Source organism: Ambystoma mexicanum, chromosome 2q (genome assembly GCF_040938575.1).
Source record: "Ambystoma mexicanum isolate Mex_15411 chromosome 2q, UKY_AmexF1_1, whole genome shotgun sequence".
Lineage (NCBI taxonomy): Eukaryota > Metazoa > Chordata > Amphibia > Caudata > Ambystomatidae > Ambystoma > Ambystoma mexicanum.
In genome coordinates, this window is record NC_090924.1 from 555972334 (window position 1) to 555988666 (window position 16333).

Here is a 16333-nt window from a genome sequence, read left to right on the forward strand (position 1 = left end):
TTGGGCGATAGTTGCCTGGATCTTCCCTGCTTCCTTTCTTGAAGATTGGAATAACCGTAGCTTTAGTCCATAATAATGGGATCTTCCTGCTGGCTCTACAGTGTTAGAACAAAAGACTGATGAAGGTAGACCATTCGTTGAGATGTTTTTTTAAATATATGTTGGTGAGGCCGTCGGGGCCTGGCACTCTTGATGGTTTTAGCTTCTGAATGGCCATGCTTATGTCGGCTTTTGTCGAAAGGTCAACCCAGGGCGCTTGCGTAGTCTCCGGACAACGGTTTGTGGTTGGTGGCGGGCTGGCAAAAAGGTCGGTGAAAAAGGCCACCCAAGCTTGTTCTGTAACTGAGTTGATCATGTTTGTAGCTGTTGGGCCTTGAGAATTGTTGATCAGGGACCAGAAGTTGGCTGTTTTTTTGGACGTGAGTACTCTCAGCATCATTTCGGCGTCATGTTGGTATAAAGCGGCCCTTCGAGATCTGATCCCTGATTTGTATTATATTTGTATTTGTTTTATTTATAATGCGCAAACCATCAGGCCCGGAGGCATCAGGGCTCAATTTGTATAAAGTTACAGAAATGCATATATACAGACATAAAAATTACATTACATTAACTGACATATTAACAGGGTTTCTATCTACATAAATTACAGTGGTTTCAGTGCCGCTAGGGCTTAATAGTGGATATACCCATAGGGTGTACAGTAAGAAATAGTAGCGGCGGTCATCGGGTCAGGGTGTGTAAGACAAGAGCGCTGCGCATGTCTTAAAGCTGGTCGAAAAGCCAGGATTTGGTTTTGGCTTTGAATGTGTTGAATGAGTGTTCAGCTCTGATTGTAGCAGGGAGGGAGTTCCATAGCTTAGAGGCTAGGACAGGGAAGCTCGAGCCCCCCGCTTTTTGCAGTTTAAATCTAGGGATCGATAGACAGTGGGACTGGGCAGTTCTGAGTGGTTGGTAGGTCGAGTGGCGCGACAGCCGACTGCAAAGATAGATAAGAGGCCTTGTTAGCCAAGCATTTGTGTGTAAGGGCGAGTGATTTTAGTGAAATTCTCTGCTTGACAGGTAACCATTTTAGGTTGGTTCTAGGTTCTGAAATGTGGTGGTTGCGGGGAATGTTTAGGGCAGCACGAATGGCATTGTTCTGGGTTGTTTGGCGTTTATTCAAGTTCTCTTGGCTGGTGCCTAAGTAAAGCGCACTACAATAATCAATTTTAGCCATGATGAGGGTTCTAGCTAGTGTGACACTGTTAGGGGTGGTAAGAAACGGTCTGCAAGCTGCAATGACTTTGCATGTGTATGCAGAAGCAGATCTGACAGCATTTATTTGTCGGAATAATGATAGGGTGGCGTTTTGAGACTCGTATGGTGTTACCGTCTATGGTAAATGACTGATAGGACGGCTCTAGTTTGCTCAGGCGTTGAGCGGTGCCCAGGATCAGGAGCTCCGTCTTGTCGTCATTTAGGCATAACTGGTGTTGGGCCATCCAAGCTTGGATGACCAGGTAGACGTTGTTGAGGGCCTTGGTGTCAGCTAGATAATCACCTGTGATGGGAATGAGTATCTGGGTTTCGTCTGCATAGTTGGTGTAGGAGACACCCAGATAGTCAAGCACATCAAAGAGTGGTTTCGTGAAGATGTTATAGAGTGTAGGTGACACGCAAGATCCCTGAGGTATGCCACAGTGAATTGGGGAAGGGTCCGCGGCTGCGGATGGGGCAAAGACCCTCATGGATCTATTGCTTAAAAAGGATTTGATCCAGGCCGCAGCAGAGGACGAGAAGTTGGCAGCAGAGTGGAGGTGCCTGCATAGGATCTGGTGATTGACCAAATCAAATGCGGCTGAAAGGTCGAGAAGTAGTAGCATAGCTAGTTTACCCTGATCCTTCAAAACCTCAATTTGGGTTTTTAGGTCTATTAACGCAGTTTCCGTCCTGTGTCTGGGGCGGAATCCGGATTATCGTAGACCTAGCAAGTTGTTAGATTCCAAGTAATCTTGGATCTGAAGGTATGCTGCGCGGTCTAAAGTCTTAAGCAAAAACGGACCCGTGGTGATAGGTCGGAAGTTAGTAGGTGTTAAGGTGTGTGTCCCTAGGGCGGACAGCACCTGTCGAGGCGGGGCTCTTGGATGACGTCTGTACTGGAGAGGCCAGGCTGAGGGACTGATCACTGGCTAGGGTACCAGGTAAGTGCTCCGGTTTTTCTGGAGCGGTGACCACCAACGAGTGGGATGACTTCAAGGGGCGAGGTACCCCAGAGAGCCAACGGGAACCCAGTAGGCAGGAGACCAGGAAATAGGGATTGGCTTGCCAATGGTAACAGGAAGGTCTAGGAAACCAAGGAGTGAATAAATGCAGGGTGGGTCCAAAAGGCAAGAGAGACTGATTCCTGGCAGGCAGCAAGAAAAGGCTCCCAGATAACCCCAGGAGGGCAGGATTCGGGAGAGCCAACGTGACCGGACCCAGGAATGAGAGCAGGCAAAGGACCAAGAACAGGAACTCAGGCTGGAGGCAAAACAGAAGGTAGGCGCTGCTACGGCTGGTCAGGAACAAACCGCGTTAAGACGCGATTTGTTACCTGACACAGCCGCTATTTACATCCCTCGGCATGAAGCCGAGGCGTGGAACGCAGGCCGCCCTGCGCATGCGCAGCCCGTAAACCCCGGAGCGACAACGAGGCTTGAAGCGCAAGCCGTTGGACTCCGCGGGTCGTGGCGCATGCGCACAACGGATACTATCCGAGGAATCGGGCGCCGGGAGACTCCTCTCCCTGCTAACCGAAACCTCGGATAGATCCTCCAGGACCGGGAGCGTCTCTCCCCCCAGGTAGGTGGCCTAACACCATAACCCCCCACAGGAAGGGCAGGAGAACCGGGTTTCCAAGGATGAGAGAGATAGAATTCCCGAACAAGACGAGGGGCATGAACATTGTTGACCGGTTCCCAGGTGCGGTCACAGGGGGGGATAGCCCTTCCAGTCCACCAGGAATTGCAATTTACCCCTATAGAAACGGGAGTCACAAATCTCCTGGACCTCAAACTCTGGCGTACCCTGTACATCGACGGCTGCTGGCCGGGAGTGGGAACGACCAAAGGAATCGGGACGATAGGGTTTTAACAGGGACACATGAAAGACCGGGTGAACACGCCATGAAGCTGGTAAAGCCAGTCTAAAAGCTACCGGTGACACTTGCTTAGTGATACGAAAAGGACCGTGAAACCTAGGGGCCAACTTCAACGGGAGGTTTCGGGCCGGGAGATTTCTGGATGATAGCCACACTAGGTCTCCTACTAGAAAAACCGGACCAAGTTTGCGATGCTTGTCAGCAGCCTTTTTCATACTCGTCTTAGCCACATGCAAGGCACCCAAAACCTGGCTATGACAACCTTGTATATGGGCTATCAGCTGATCAGCTGAGGGAACTGAACTGGGTCGTACGGGTGAGAGTGGTAGGAGTTTGGGGTGTAGGCCTGAAGAACAATAGAAAGGGCTAAACCCAGTAGCTGAGTTCATGGAGTTGTTGTAGGCGACCTCCGCCAAAGCTAGATTAGACACCCAATTGGATTGGGAAGCATTGGTGAAACAACGTAGATATTGTTCCAAAGTCTGATTGGTTCTTTCTGTCTGCCCGTTGGTCTGTGGGTGGTGGCCAGAGCTGAGAGCCCTGTGTATACTCAAATGGCGACAGAGTTGACCCCAGAAGGCGGATACAAATTGAGAGCCCCGGTCAGATATAATCTTCTCTGGCAGGCCATGTAGACGATAGATGTTCTGTAAGAAAGACTGGGCCATCTGAGTAGCTGTGGGTATTTTCGGAAAGGGAACGAAATGTGCCATCTTGGTGAAGCAATCCACCACAACCATGATGCAAGTCTGACCCTCGGAGCTTGGCAGGTCCACGATAAAGTCTGTGGCAAGTGTGTGCCAGGGGTGAGGAGGAATTTCAGTGGGTTGCAATAGGCCTACAGGTTTCTGTCTAGGTATCTTGACCTGGGCACACACTGGACAGGTCTCCACATATAGCTTGACTTGATTAGCCCAGCCAGGCCACCAGAATTGACGAGCTATCTTCTCCTGTGTAGCGCGTACCCCACGATGTCCTGCAACTTTTGAATCATGTAGTCCTTGCAATATGGCCCTACGGAGTTCTTCAGAGGGTACGTACAATCTATGTCGGAAGAGCAGGAAGCCGTCTTTTTCGCACACTTGCGGGTTTTTCAATAGAGTTGTACGTCTTGGGTCCGCAACAGTTTCCAGAGCGACTTTCTGCAGATAGGGTGTAAGAGCTAGAAGAAAGTGTTTCGGGGCTAGCACGAGCTCTCCCTTGTTTTCTTGTGCTACGTCATCCTCCAGTGAGCGGGATAACGCATCAGCCTTGACGTTCTTGTTGTGGGGTATGTATGTGATGTGGAAATCAAATTGCGAAAAGAAGAAGGCCCATCGAGCCTGACGTGATGTTCTACATTGTAATGAACGTAGGAACTGTAGGTTGCGGTGGTCGGTACGCACTTCTACGGGGAAACGTCCTCCCAATAGATGGTGGCGCCACTCTTCGAAAGCAGTCTTGATGGCAAGGAGCTCCTTCTCGATGATGGGATAATTCCGCTCACTGGCGGTAAGTTTTCTGGAATAGTAAGCTAAGGGAAGCTCCATCTCTTCATCTGGATCCAATTGCAACAAAACTGCTCCCACAGCATAATCCGATGCATCTGCTTCAACAATGTAGGGTCTATCTTCCCGTGGATGTTGAAGAATGGGGGAGGTGCTAAAGGCTTCTTTTAACCGCAGAAAGGAAGCAGCGGCCTCCGGTTCCCACGAAAAGGATCTCTTACTGCTGGTCAAATTAGAGAGCGGGGCTGCCCATTTGGAGAATGAAGGGATGAATCGCCGATAAAAGTTTATAAACCCAAGGAAGCGTTGCAAGGATCGTCGGTCTCTGGGAGGTTTCCATTCTAGGATGGCACAGACTTTCGCAGGGTCCATATGTATTCCCGTAGCACTGATAACATAGCCCAGGAACTCCACTTGATCTTGATGAAAAAGACACTTTTCAGGCTTGACATACAGATGGTTCAGCTGTAGCCTCTTGAGAACCTCTTGGACTTGAACTAAGTGTTCCTTGCGGTCTTTGGAATACACAAGGATATCATCCAGATATACCCAGACTGATACACCGATCAAATCAGCAAAGACGTTATCCATAAAGCGTTGAAATATGGAGGGGGCATTGCACAACCCGAATGGCATCACGCGATACTCGTAATGACCCATCGGGGTCTTAAATGCGGTTTTCCACTCATCGCCGGTTCGAATCCGCACAAGATGATAGGCCCCTCTGAGGTCCAGCTTCGTGAACACCCTGGCTTCATGTAACGACTCCATCATGGTACGTATCAAGGGGAGCGGGTACCGGTCTTTCTTAGTGATGTCGTTTAATTGACGATAGTCAATGCATGGCCGAAGAGTGCCCTCCTTCTTCTTAACAAAGAACAAAGGAAATCCCGCAGGAGATATGGAGGGTACAATGTATCCCTTTTGGAGGCATTCTTGTAGATATACCTGGAGAGCTTCCTTTTCTTGCACAGTTAAGGAGTAGACCTTGCCGTGTGGTATCGTTGTGTTAGGAAGAAGCTCTATTGAACAATCGAAGCTCCTATGCGGAGGCAATGGAATCTCTTTGGGATCAGAGAATACCTCGTGGAATTCCCTGTATTCAGTTGGTATCGTAGTGACCGAGTAGAGACCAGTCCTGTTACCTACTTCGGTCTGAGTAGAAGACGAGGCCTTCAGAGCCGGATGATAGTGGTCAAAGCATTCCTTCTTGCAACGGACTGAACAGAATTCCAGTGTCCTGGTCTCCCAGTTAATACTGGGGTTGTGATGTAACAACCAAGGCAAACCCAGGATGATTGGATACGAAGGAGTCTTGATGACGTCAAGAGAAATCGATTCCCGGTGCTCCTCGATTTGAAGTTGTAGTGTCCCAGTATGCTGATGGACCGGTCCAGAAGACAGAGGAGTACCATCAATGACCTCCACCATGGAGGCGCAACGTTTCTGTAACAAAGCAATCCCGGTCTTGGCAGCGAAGTCAGCATCGATATAATTCCCGGAAGCCCCACAATCCAGCAGCCCGAGGACTTCTACAGGGTCATTTCTCGCCCAGGTAACATTGATCCTCAAGGCCATGAGGACTACTGGCTGCATGGGTTGTTTCTCCCGGTCGTTCTCTGGAAGGACTGATAACAAGGAAGAGGGGCCTGCCGTCGCCTTCCTTACATACGACAGGCCGTTTAGTTTTCCGACCTACGGAGAGGACGTTGTGGGCACGTAGAAAGGTAATGCCCTGAGGCCCCACAGTACAGGCACAACCGGAGATCTCTTCTTCTTTTCTTTTCAGCTTCTGACAGGGGTCCTCTCAGAGCTCCCAATTGCATGGGTTCGGATGCTGGTTCTTGTGAGCCTTGGACTTTGGGAATGTCTGGCAGGATTCTAGGAAGTGGTCTGTCAGATCTGCGTCGCTCATTTCGCCTTTCCGTCAATCTATGATCAATACGCAGGACTTGTTCTTGTAGTGCTTGTAAGGTCTCAGGTTCTGGGATATGTAATAGTTCGTCTTTGAACTCTTCCCTTAATCCTCTACGAAAGAGGGTTTTCTGGGTGACTTCTGGCCACTGGGAATCTGTGGCTAACTGGCGGAAACGACTGATATAGGCAATGATATCACTGGTGCCTTGTTTTAAGTCCATTAACTGGTTCTGTGCCGTTGCTGCTAGGTTGGGTGACTGGAAGACGTCCAAAAAGGCCTTCTCGAAGGCTAAAAAATCCTCCAGAATCGGACTCTTGGCTACAACCAGGGGCGTAGCCCAAGCCAACGCATTCCCAACCAGGTTACCTGATATATATCCAATTTTGGCCTTGTCCAGATTGAAATGGGTCGGGCGGCACAAAAAATGAATCCGGCAATGATTGCAAAACTCTGCTACTCGTCTGGGATCTCCATCGAACTTCACCGGGCTGGTCTGTGCCATCACAGACTCTGGTGTTATGTTTGCTCCGGATCCTTGAGCAACCATCTGCCGTAAGGCCACGTTCTCTTGGTGGAGTGCCGTCATCTCGGCTCGTAAGGCTCGGATCTCAGTTCTTAAATCCTTGATGTCATCCATCCCTGGAACAGTACAGATTGGTAGGCGTCTTAATCTGTTAAGGTGTGTGTCCCTAGGGCGGACAGCACCTGTCGAGGCGGGGCTCTTGGATGACGTCTGTACTGGAGAGGCCAGGCTGAGGGACTGATCACTGGCTAGGGTACCAGGTAAGTGCTCCGGTTTTTCTGGAGCGGTGACCACCAACGAGTGGGATGACTTCAAGGGGCGAGGTACCCCAGAGAGCCAACGGGAACCCAGTAGGCAGGAGACCAGGGAATAGGGATTGGCTTGCCAATGGTAACAGGAAGGTCTAGGAAACCAAGGAGTGAATAAATGCAGGGTGGGTCCAAAAGGCAAGAGAGACTGATTCCTGGCAGGCAGCAAGAAAAGGCTTCCAGATAACCCCAGGAGGGCAGGATTCGGGAGAGCCAACGTGACCGGACCCAGGAATGAGAGCAGGCAAAGGACCAAGAACAGGAACTCAGGCTGGAGGCAAAACAGAAGGTAGGCGCTGCTACGGCTGGTCAGGAACAAACCGCGTTAAGACGCGATTTGTTACCTGACACAGCCGCTATTTACATCCCTCGGCATGAAGCCGAGGCGTGGAACGCAGGCCGCCCTGCGCATGCGCAGCCCGTAAACCCCGGAGCGACAACGAGGCTTGAAGCGCAAGCCGTTGGACTCCGCGGGCCGTGGCGCATGCGCACAACGGATACTATCCGAGGAATCGGGCGCCGGGAGACTCCTCTCCCTGCTAACCGAAACCTCGGATAGATCCTCCAGGACCGGGAGCGTCTCTCCCCCCAGGTAGGTGGCCTAACAGTAGGTATGCTTGGGTCTAGGGATGGTTTTTTGAGCAGTGGGATCACCCAAGAGTCCTTAAGGTTGTCCGGGACAATACCTGTGTTAAAGGAGGAGTTGATGAAGGCCGTAATGAATGGGGCCAGATCATGTGCAGAGTCTTTAATGATGGGAGCTGGGCAAGGGTCAACTTGGCAGTTGGAAGGTTTAATTCTCAGGATATTTTCTACCTCAGTAACGGTGAGCGGTGAGAAGGCAAATGGTTTGGTGTTAGCAGTGTCTAGAGGGAGGGCCCTAGGAGGGGAATGTGAGCGGTTGTCGAGCTTCAGGCTGTCCTGCTTGTCTTTTATTTTAGATTATAGCGTAGAGATTTTATTTAGTAAGGCTGCTTGAATGTTAGCACACCATTTACTATCTTTCGTGCAGGTGTCTGGGGGGGAGAATGGAGTTTCTAGCTCTTTTAGGATCCTGAAGAGTTCCTTTGTATTCAAATCAGCTTGCAGAATGCGGTTGTTAAGAGATTCTTTTTTTGCAGTGATGATAGCATCTTTGTAAGTGAGAGACGCAAGAAGGAAACCATCTTTGTGCTCATCACAGGGGTGGCTTTTCCAGAGATTTTCAGCACAGCTTTTAGCTTTGCGGAGCATTCTTAACTGTGGGGTGAACCATGAATTAAGATGTGCTTGTGGTTTGGCCTTCCTGAGTTTGATAGGTACTATAGAATCTATGGCCGTAGGCATAGTTTGGTTATAGGTGTCTGCTAGGGAGGTGGGATCAGAGCAGGTGTTGGTGGCCGCATTAAGGGAAGGGAGTAACAGTGGGAGGAGTTTCTCCTTAGTTATGTCCTTTTTGCTTCTAGTCGGGAGTGCTGGGGCTATCGGTGTTGGAGTTTGCGGGGTTGCTTCAATATTAAAAGTTATGATGTGATGGTCAGACCATAAGCAAGGGGTATTGTCGAGAACCTTGATATTGCAGTTAGAACCGGCTAGCCAGTCAAGGGTTCTGCCTTTGGTATGGGTAGGTTCTTGAATGTACAAGGTGAAGCCGAGGTCAGTTAGAACATTCTCCAGATCTATTGCCACGGGATCTTTTGGGTCACCAAGACCTAAGTTAAGGTCGCCTAGGATGATTGTTTGTGAATTATTTATAGTTTTGTCAAGGAGGAGAGTGGAAATTTCACCGACAAAGGTCGGTGCCGGACTGGCGGCCTATAGATAAGGTGGAGGGTGGCCGTTTGGTTAGTTAGTGATAGTTTGACTGACAGCGACTCGGCTGATTCGAGTTTGGAGTCGGGTACCACTCTTAGGTCAAGAGCGTTTTTATGGATGAAGGCCACACCACCGACTCTGGAATGGGCAGTGGTACGGTCACATTGCGTGATGCCGTAGTCAGGCGGTAAAGCCAGGGATAGTGAGGGGCCAGATGCAGCATGTAGCCATGTTTCGGATATAGCGATGAAGTCAAGGTCAGAGGTGGTGATAAGGTCAGCAATGTCTAATACGTGTGCTGTGAGAGATCTAGCGTTGATAAGGGCGCCCTTGAACACGGGCAGTTTAACCCCTGTGGTAGTGGAGTTGCATGTGGCAGTGGGTGAGGGTGAACCAGGTGGTGTGTGTGAGGTTTGCTTGGTGGCGTTGTTGCGGGAGTGTCGTAGGCGGAATCTGGTGCCTAGTCTCTTGTTTCTAAGAAAGAGGGGGCATGGTTGGTTAGGTGTGGGTTTCCTGGCGAAGTGTTCCAGCCACAGCACTGGGTCATTAAGGTATTGGTTAATATAGTTGCTAGAGTAGTGTGGGTCTGCTGTGGTTGCTGCAGGGCTCATTCTAGGAGTCACAGTCAGCCGTGCCTGGTGGTGTAGGTTTGGGCAGGCCAGACTGTTGGGTGGCTGATCGTGTTTAACCCAAAAGGGGAGGGTTGTTGCAGTGGGTAGCTGAGTGAGTTGGGCAAGCCGTAGAGCTAGAGTGTAATATAGTAGAATGAGCACACTGACGTGCATGATGGTAGTACCAGTTACCTGAGTAGGGTACCTACGGCGCAGCAGAGGCATGGCATGGCCAAACACGGAGACCTAAATTCAATAGGTATATGTAGATTGTAGATTTTGTGTTAGTTTTTCCACAGATCCCACGCGACCGTGGTGTTGTGCGCTTTGGCGCTGCATTTTAGTTTTCTTATGAGCTTTTTTTGTCTGCTATCTGTTTGTCGTAATTATGAGTGTAGGTTTTCAGAATGGACTTTGCAGAGGACGGGTGGTTCTTATATTTGATTAGCAGAGGCAGGTAGTTTGGTCTTGATGCTGGGTCGGGGGACACCTGACCCTCAGTTTCTGCGACATATTGCTGAGTGATAGATCTGACACTTGCTGCGGTCAGCCGGAGCCGCGATTGTTGGGGGTTAGTCTCAACCGAAGGTAAGTAACATTTTGCCATTCGGGCGGTAGACGGCCATGCTAGGGTTAGCATGTTATGGTCGCTCACTGTAGTTTTGATCACAACAAAGTTGTCGAAATCTGCACACATAGCGTGGGAGGCGAAGATGTAATCAAGGGTGGCAGCCGACTGACCTCTTTCCCAGGTTGGTATGTGTTGAAGCACGTCCAAAATCCATTCCGTATTGTGTAGATTTCTGGCTGACATGAGGTTCATCCAGGCTTGTCCTCTGAGTTCGGCTTGCGTGGACGGGGCGAGAGTTGAGAATTGGTCTTTCAGATGAGCACACTTAGCGCTGAGGTCTCCGCAGATTGTGACGAACAGAGTCTTCCATTCGATAAGGATGGTGTCAATGGTTTCGGCCAAAGTTTGGCAGAAAAGAGATGTAGTCGTCCTTTGCGGGTTCCAGTATGTGGTGATCAGCGCAAGAGGAGGTGTTGAGCCTGGTTTTGTGCTTGTCTTTGTCTTTTCAACAGCGCGGTTCCACTCGATTAAGACCGCTAGCACCCCGTAAGATCTTGCCTTTGTCTTGATGATATTTAGGTTCTGACCTGACCGTACAGCAATGAGAAGGCCTGCCGAGGGACGGCCTAGCAGACCTTTGGCGGCTGGGGAGATCACAATTTCAAATCCATCCATTGACGGTTTCTCCTGAAGCCATGTCTCTTGCAGGCAAAAAATGTCGAACTGACCCAAGTCCACACTGTTGCTGTCGGCTAGGTGGGCTAGTATACCATGTGGCCAACGTCAAGGACTTTTGATGAAAGCGGACGTCGGCTTCATTTGGTGGTTGCTATCTCGCTCGGTTTGAGGTTAGGGCTCCTTTTATCCAGTTCCATGGTCCGCCCGTTGACGTGTTTTTTTTTGGAGCAGCAGTTGATTCTGAGGAATACCAAATAGATTAGTCTTGCCTGTGAGGTCTGTAGTTGTGAGGTCTTCTCTGAGGAGACTGGTCTCTCCAACTTTGTCTTCTTTTATGTGGCCGATGCCTATCCGTAGTGCAGTTAACCAGACTGTTCCTGCTTGTCTCTTGTCGGCCTTGAGTGGAGCATGTGTCCGTTGAGTCGGGTACGTCAGTGCGGGTGGATTTGGATGTAAAGCTTGCCGGGTCAAGGTCGGCAAATGCAGAACGGGAGGGATGGATGTCTGGACCATTGGTGGTTCTTAAAGTTCTCTGATGAATCTATAAAGTGGGCCTTCAGTTCGACTCTTCGAGCGGTGTGTCGGTGAGGTGTGCCGCAATGTTGGATTCTTCTGTTTGTAGGGTGGTCTACCCGGATGTGACTTTTGTGGTCAGGAGTTTTTAACTCTGACAGAAGGAGACCTCGTTGTTTTAGTTCTTCACCAGCTTGACGGCTCACATCTTGGATTGCGGATTCATAGATATGCAGGAAGGCTTTGGCCTTGTTGTCGCTGTGGTATGGCTCGACCCGCTTAAAGTCGTCCGATTTCATTTTCTTTAAGCCAGTTGTAGAAAATGTTATTTTCAGGACTGTTCTTCGATTCAAGATCATGTATTTGTCTTTGTTGGAGATCTGCTCAATTTTAAAGAGATGAATGGATTTGTCTCTGTTAGAGTCAGCCTCTCTGTTTTCAATTAATTTGTGAGAGGAGTGGAGCCGAGTAGTCGGGGATCCGGTTGAATATGTTCTAGCAGTGGGTCTTCTCCGTTGGCATGGCGATACTCTTGAAGGAACGAGTGGTCGAGCGTCCGGCCGAGGGCTTTGAGGTGTTGGACCCACCCTAGGATGGAGTGGAGAGTGGGAAGTGGTTGCTGACTTGCTGGAAAAGGTGGATGATTTCTGCCTGTCGTTGGAAGAGCTGCCTTTAAGAGGTGACTCTCGGTCAAGGTGGGGAGACATAGTAGATAAGAGACTTGAGTCCATGAATTTGGCCGCTGATTTGGGAGACTGAGTTAAGTCAGTCACAGAGCCTGCCCGGGTGATCTCTGAGTCTGCATTGCCAGGGGGTGTATACGGTTGAGACCCCAGGATGGCCAAGTCGGGGTCACAGGAGATGGAATGGTGAGGGGAGGACTTCAGGTGGTCCTTCGTGGCCAGTTTTAAAACCTTTTTTCCCTGGCTAAGGTGTTGGTTTTGATCGGAACTGTTTGCAGGGGCTAGGTTCAAAGTCACTTTTGTCGTGCTTACAGTTGGCAGTGGTTTGAGTTTGTTTGAGAATAGTGAAGCAGTTTCGTCTGACTGTTTTGACAGAAGGGTCTGTGCTTTCTTGTGCTCCACTGTGTCAGGTGGTGTATTTGTGGAAATAGTGCGAGCCCAGGGCTTGACCGCAGTGGGACCTGGCGCGTCATTTGTTCTTTGCGGAATATCGTACTTCAAGTCAATAGCAGTTATGTAGCCTTCCAGGAAGGTTAACTTAGACTGGATAAAAGCTAGAGTTGCCGTGGTGTCTCTTGAGGCGTCACCTAGAGTTTCGTAGAGTTTGCAGAAGGGCACCATTGTAATGGTTATTGCTGACATGATCGTGGTCATGTCTTTTCTGTTGTTTGGCGACTCTTTGTGGACAGGTGAAGGAAGGTCAATGGGTCTTCTGTTCTTCAATGGCGTGTCCCTGGAGTCTGAGGATGTGGGGTTCGCAACTGAGTGCCTGCGCCTGGAGCTGATGCCCCCTGCCTCTGGGGGATTACAATGCCTTGACAAGGCGATTTGAGCTCCCGTGTCACTGCCTTCAGGGGGAAGCAGATGGAATGAGGGCTCTTGGGGTACAAAGGAGGGTTTTGAGGTGGATATGTGGACCTTAGTCCATGGTTGGGGGCTCATTCCTCTTTGGGGTGGGTAGGCTTCTGGTTGCAGTAGGTCCAAAATGTTAGAGAGGCCATGGTGGGTGGGACGGGCATCTGTAATTGGGGGAGAAGGTGAACTGATCTCTGCCCTCGGGGCGGGCGGTAACACGTTCCCCACCTGCCGTTCAGTAGGTGGAATTAGATTAGTATTATGTAAGCAGTGGGGATCCACATGGGGAGTGTCCGCTGTGTCTTCGGCAGCTCCGAGGAGGGGCGTAACTGGAGCGGCATCTTTCCCCACTGCAGGTGGTTGAGTGTCAAGGGCGATAACAGTTTTCCTGCATTTAGATGCCGGAGGAGTCTCACCCAGAGCGCCAAGATTTCTGCGTCCGAAAGTTCGGAGTCATTCGATAGTTTTCTTTTCCCTTGGGTCTTGAAAAAGTTCAGTAGAGCATTTGAAAGGAGCGGGGTAGTGCGGGAGGATTTTCCATGACCCCGCTTTTGTAGACCTCGTTGGGAGCCAGTGATTTTAGGCTGAATGCTATTTTTTGCGTTAAGTTCCTCTTGTTTTTGGTGATTTTTTTTGTTGTGGTGTGGAGTTTGCTGCTTGGTGCTTGGGTCGCTGGGATTTTGGGTTTAGATTTACCTTTTTTTTGTTCAGTGATCTTTTCTTGTTTGGAAGGCGGTTTGGTTTATGGTTGGAGTTGTCCAACGTTATGGAACATTGGTCGGGATCTGATTCAGAGTCAGAGACTGTGGTGGGTTTTGAGGGCCGAATTCGATTTTCAGAGACCAGGTGAGGGGCAGAGGCCGGATTTTCCTACGTGGCTGGATCTGAGTGAGGAGGGGACACTGTAGCCTCATCCACAAGATGAGATGTTGTCCGTGGCGTGAATTCGTTGAGTGTGAGGACTGCTGCAGGTGGATTGACTGAAAGCGTGATTATCTCTGCCACACTGGACTTGGCGGGGGTGTCCTCCGGGACCGAGTGCATCATGGCCAAGATGGTCTGTTGTGCCGGTCTGTCCTGAAGGACAGGATGCAGGTCACGAGCATTAGGCTGTTTGTTGCACAGACTGAGTGGGGCTGAGCCAGTGAAGTTGTCTCCGTTAAAGATTGAGAAGCAGGAGGAGACTGGCTCTCTCGAATGACTGGCGTGTAGGCAGAATGTGTGGGCTGTTGAGGCAGATGTATGGATATGGGCGCCAGCGCCTCCGCCCTCAGACCCCCTGTTGGGGACCCTCCGGTCCCCGCGCAGGATGTGCCGCTCGCCGAGGCGGTGAGGGGGCGGATGGCGTTGGCTGACGCAGCCCGACACAGTCCTGTGAGAGATCCTGGGACTCTGCCTCTGCCTTCCGGTCCGGGCGAGGGAGTCAGCAGTGCGCTGGCTGCAGAGGGTGCCATCGCTGATTCCTTGGGAGCTGAGGCAGGAAGATAGTTAGTGGTCTTGTGTCCACGGCCATCCGGTGGCGAGGGAGGCGACAGGTAGCCCTTGGTGCCGATTTTTGTCGGGGGAGGCGGGGCACCTCGGGAGGGGGCAGAGTCAGATGAAGTGAAACGGCTTATCATCATTGGTGTTAGAAGCACGGTATTCGAACAGAGAGGTGAGGTTGAGGGCAGCATGTTTTTTTTTCAGGTGGCTCTTTAGGAGTCTCTGATCAGAGTCTTCCTCCATGCCGACACCGGACCCTGGCGGGATGCGGGGTGGAGGGGAGAAAAGGGGGGAGGGGAGGGAGGGAAAGAGGGGGGGAGAAGAAGGAGGGAAAGGGGGAGGGAGGGGCTCTAAAGCGGGGTTCAGTAAGGCTGAGAGCTCAAGTCAAAAGAAACAGTACCTCTGTGTCAGGAAGCGGCTGAGCAAGGCGTCCAGGTCCACGTCCGCTCCCCAACTCCTGCGGCGGACTGGGGCAGACTGGAACTCAGCTCGGAACTCCGTGCACGCTCCGCGCTGAGATGGAGTTTTTAAGTAGGTGGGGCTTGTATTTCTTAAAGGTGCAGCCCAGTGTTGAGCACAGCAGAAGCAAAGCACGTCTAGTCCACAGCAGGGTCTGGGGCAGACTGGAACTCAGCTCGGAACTCCATTTGATTAATAGCCAGGATGTGTTTGGTTTGTGGTGCATATCTAAACGTAGGTGAGGTCATAAAACAGGTGGCCAGTGCTGCGTGAGATGAATGACAATGAATGACAATGACCGAATGTCCCGTGTTCTCAAGGAAGGGATAATGATGTTTTGTATGGGAGCTGAAGAAAGGCATGCACAAATTAAATAACTTGAAGCCCAGTAAATGCAACGCTGTTCACTTGTACACGTTGTAGGCATTCTTAGCCTTCCAGGAATTAAGCTAAATGAGGAAAGACAGGACAAGAATAACCACAATGCCAGCAAAAAAAAAAAAACACACACACACACACTCTGTCTCAGAGGCAAAGCATTGGCAGTTTAAGAAGTGAGGACAACGTACTAAAAATGCAGAAGTTACATGTGAGAATGTGTACATCATCTCACATCTGAAAGAATAAACACAGTTATTTGAATCATGCACACATCATATCATGCTAAATCCCATGGCAGTAGGTGGCTGCATTCTGGATGCTCATCAAGTTATGCCCCCACATTTGAAATCGACTTTGAACCTGCAGGTCCTGGTTGAGCTGAATTAGCATTTCATTATTCACGCTTAAAAATTGTTCATCAGTCTGATGGGTAAGGGTTGTATGTTTTATTTTCTGTGTGGTTTAACAGCAGAGCCAGTGACCGTATGTGCTACATGAAAATTAATCAAGTCATTATCAATGATCCTATAAAGGGAATGCCTGACATGAGGGATAAACTTAAAATATATAGGCAATGAGTTACGCCTCTTGGCCTGAGGGATGGGATTATTATTAACCCATATTGTCACAATACTGAAAGTGTAATGGCAGGCAGTGGAGGATATACAGGGAGAGGAAAATCAGGAATTACACATCAGAACAACCATCCCCGTGTCCTCGCCAGTCCCCTCTTGAAACGACCGTAGCAGTTAAGTGTGTGTGCACTTCTTGCTCCATTCCAGGCAAAACTGCAATGGATAATGGGATTTTTAAGCCATCACTCACTAGACACTTTGGATGTCCATAGCACATGTTCCAATCCAAATGCCGCAAATGGAGACATGGCATGATTCAAGTTGACATGAGAAGTCCCAAACGTGGCTGGTGCATTTACAGCCCACAGTGTGAT